The sequence below is a fragment of the Megalobrama amblycephala genome, linkage group LG24 (genome assembly GCF_018812025.1).
Source record: "Megalobrama amblycephala isolate DHTTF-2021 linkage group LG24, ASM1881202v1, whole genome shotgun sequence".
NCBI lineage: Eukaryota > Metazoa > Chordata > Actinopteri > Cypriniformes > Xenocyprididae > Megalobrama > Megalobrama amblycephala.
Window position 1 is genome coordinate 13,959,992 of NC_063067.1, and position 3,584 is coordinate 13,963,575.

Here is a 3,584-nt window from a genome sequence, read left to right on the forward strand (position 1 = left end):
AATGCACTCTTGGTCCATTGTTAATTGTGTTGCACATGGTTCAGTGCCACAACTTTCCTACTTCCCTGACGTGAAAGGGCAGCTTTTCCCTAATTGTACAGGGAGTTAAGGGTTTTCTGGATGCAGTCTACAACAGACTGCGCTTTCGGCATGTTTTTGACTGTGTTTCATTATGAATTTAACTACTTCAGATTTCAGTTACTTTTTTTTTTTAGTTCGTCGTCGTTTTTTTCCTTTATTTTTGGCAACCTAGGGTGTGGCCTGTGTCCCACCCACCACGGCCTTATAGGACACACCCTAGTCCTATCTCCAAGTGCTGACTTGGGGTGAACTGATATCTGTGCCAGGCCCTTAAAAGGCGGTTAAGAGTTTTCTGGATGCAGTCTACAACACACTGCGCTTTCGGCACGTATCTGGTCAGTCACGCCCAGAGTGCTGCATCAGAGCTAGGAACCAATACGACAAAAAGGCCAATTCATCACAGATTTTGTATTTTAAAATAATTATATCTGGGCATTAGTTTTGATACGTCATTCAGAAATGTTTTTGACTGTGTTTCATTATGAATTTAACTACTTCAGATTTCAGTTACTTTTTTTTTAAGTTCATCGTCGTTTTTTTTTTTTTTTTTTTTGGCAACGCAGGGTGTGGCCTGTGTCCCACCCACCACGGCCTTACAGGACACACCCTAGTCCTATCTCCAAGTCCTGACTTGGGGTGAACTGATATCTGTGCCAGGCCCTTAAAAGGCGGTTAACGGTTTTCTGGATGCAGTCTACAACACACTGCGCTTTCGGCATGTATCTGGTCAGTCCCGCCCAGAGTGCTGCATCAGAGCTAGGAACCAATACGACAAAAAGGCCAATTCATCACAGATGTCGTATTTTAAAATAATCATATCTGGGCATTAGTTTTGATACGTCATTCAGAAATGTTTTTGACTGTGTTTCATTATGAATTTAACTATTTCAGATTTCATTTAGCTTTTCTTTTTTTTTAACGTTCAACGTTGTTTTTGGTTTTTTGGCAACCCAGGGTGTGGCCTGTGTCCCACCCACCACGGCCTTACAGGACACACCCTAGTCCTATCTCCAAGTGCTGACTTGGGGTGAACTGATATCTGTGTCAGGCCCTTAAAAGGCGGTTAAGGGTTTTCTGGATGCAGTCTACAACACACTGCGCTTTCGGCACGTATCTGGTCAGTCCCGCCCAGAGTGCTGCATCAGAGCTAGGAACCAATACGACAAAAAGGCCAATTCATCACAGATTTCGTATTTTAAAATAATCATATCTGGGTATTAGTTTTGCTAAGTCATTCAGAAATGTTTTTGACTATTATGAATTTAACTACTTCAGATTTCAGTTACTTTTTATTTTAGTTCGTCGTCGTTTTTTTTTTTTTTTGGCAACCTAGGGTGTGGCCTGCGTCCCACCCACCACGGCCTTACAGGACACACCCTAGTCCTATCTCCAAGTGCTGACTTGGGGTGAACTGATATCTGTGCCAGGCCCTTAAAAGGCGGTTAAGGGTTTTCTGGATGCAGTCTACAACACACTGCGCTTTCGGCACGTATCTGGTCAGTCCCGCCCAGAGTGCTGCATCAGAGCTAGGAACCAATACGACAAAAAGGCCAATTCATCACAGATGTCGTATTTTAAAATTATTATATCTGGGCATTAGTTTTGCTACGTCATTCAGAAATGTTTTTGACTGTGTTTCATTATGAATTTAACTACTTCAGATTTTAGTTACTTTTTTTTTCAGCTTGTCGTCGTTTTTTTTTTTTTTTTTGGCAACCCAGGGTGTGGCCTGCGTCCCACCCACCACGGCCTTACAGGACACACCCTAGTCCTATCTCCAAGTGCTGACTTGGGGTGAACTGATATCTGTGCCAGGCCCTTAAAAGGCAGTTAAGGGTTTTCTGGATGCAGTCTACAACACACTGCGCTTTCGGCATGTATCTGGTCAGTCCCGCCCAGAGTGTTGCATCAGAGCTAGGAACCAATACGACAAAAAGGCCAATTCATCACAGATGTCGTATTTTAAAATAATCATATCTGGGCATTAGTTTTGCTACGTCATTTAGAAATGTTTTTGACAGTGTTTCATTATGAATTTAACTATTTCAGATTTCATTTAGCTTTTCTTTTTTTTTAACGTTCGACGTTGTTTTTTTTTTTTTTGGCAACCCAGGGTGTGGCCTGTGTCCCACCCACCACGGCCTTACAGGACACACCCTAGTCCTATCTCCAAGTGCTGACTTGGGGTGAACTGATATCTGTGCCAGGCCCTTAAAAGGCAGTTAAGGGTTTTCTGGATGCAGTCTACAACACACTGCGCTTTCGGCACGTATCTGGTCAGTCCCGCCCAGAGTGTTGCATCAGAGCTAGGAACCAATACGACAAAAAGGCCAATTCATCACAGATTTCGTATTTTAAAATAATCATATCTGGGCATTAGTTTTGATACGTCATTCAGAAATGTTTTTGACTGTGTTTCATTATGAATTTAACTACTTCAGATTTCAGTTACTTTTTTTTTTAGTTCGTCGTCGCCCTTTTTTTTTTTTTTAGCTTTTCTTTTTTTTTTACGTTCGACGTTGTTTTTGGTTTTTTTGGCAACCCAGGGTGTGGCCTGTGTCCCACCCACCACGGCCTTACAGGACACACCCTAGTCCTATCTCCAAGTGATGACTTGGGGTGAACTGATATCTGTGCCAGGCCCTTAAAAGGCGGTTAAGGGTTTTCTGGATGCAGTCTACAACACACTGCGCTTTCGGCACGTATCTGGTCAGTCCCGCCCAGAGTGCTGCACCAGAGCTAGGAACCAATACGACAAAAAGGCCAATTCATCACAGATTTCGTATTTTAAAATAATTATATCTGGGCATTAGTTTTGCTACATCATTTAGAAATGTTTTTGACAGTGTTTCATTATGAATTTAACTATTTCAGATTTCATTTAGCTTTTCTTTTTTTTAACGTTCGACGTTGTTTTTTTTTTTTTTGGCAACCCAGGGTGTGGCCTGTGTCCCACCCACCACGGCCTTACAGGACACACCCTAGTCCTATCTCCAAGTGCTGACTTGGGGTGAACTGATATCTGTGCCAGGCCCTTAAAAGGCGGTTAAGTGTTTTCTGGATGCAGTCTACAACATACTGCGCTTTCGGCACGTAGCTGGTCAGTCCCGCCCAGCGTGCTGCACAAGAGCTAGGAACCAATACGACAAAAAGGCCAATTCATCACAGATGTCGTATTTTAAAATAATCATATCTGGGCATTAGTTTTGCTACGTCATTCAGAAATGTTTTTGACTGTGTTTCATTATGAATTTAACTACTTCAGATTTCAGTTACTTTTTTTTTTAGGTTGTCGTCGTTTTTTTTTGTTTTTTTTTGGCAACTCAGGGTGTGGCCTGTGTCCCACCCACCATGGCCTTACAGGACACACCCTAGGGGTGTGACTTGGGGTGAACTGATATCTGTGTCAGGCCCTTAAAAGGCGGTTAAGGGTTTTCTGGATGCAGTCTACAACACACTGCGCTTTCGGCACGTATCTGGTCAGTCCCGCCCAGAGTGCTGCA

The 3,584-nt window shown here is 42.9% G+C and overlaps 1 long non-coding RNA gene across 1 annotated transcript in view; it reads right to left on the minus strand.

Annotated features, from left to right (window-relative positions):
* Positions 1–1,744: 1,744 nt before the first annotated feature.
* Positions 1,745–3,584, minus strand: part of LOC125260811 — a 2,432-nt gene continuing 592 nt past the window's right edge. The window contains exon 2 of the long non-coding RNA XR_007183131.1: positions 1,745–3,096. This is a non-coding gene — a long non-coding RNA (uncharacterized LOC125260811). The remainder of the gene's footprint in view (positions 3,097–3,584) is intronic.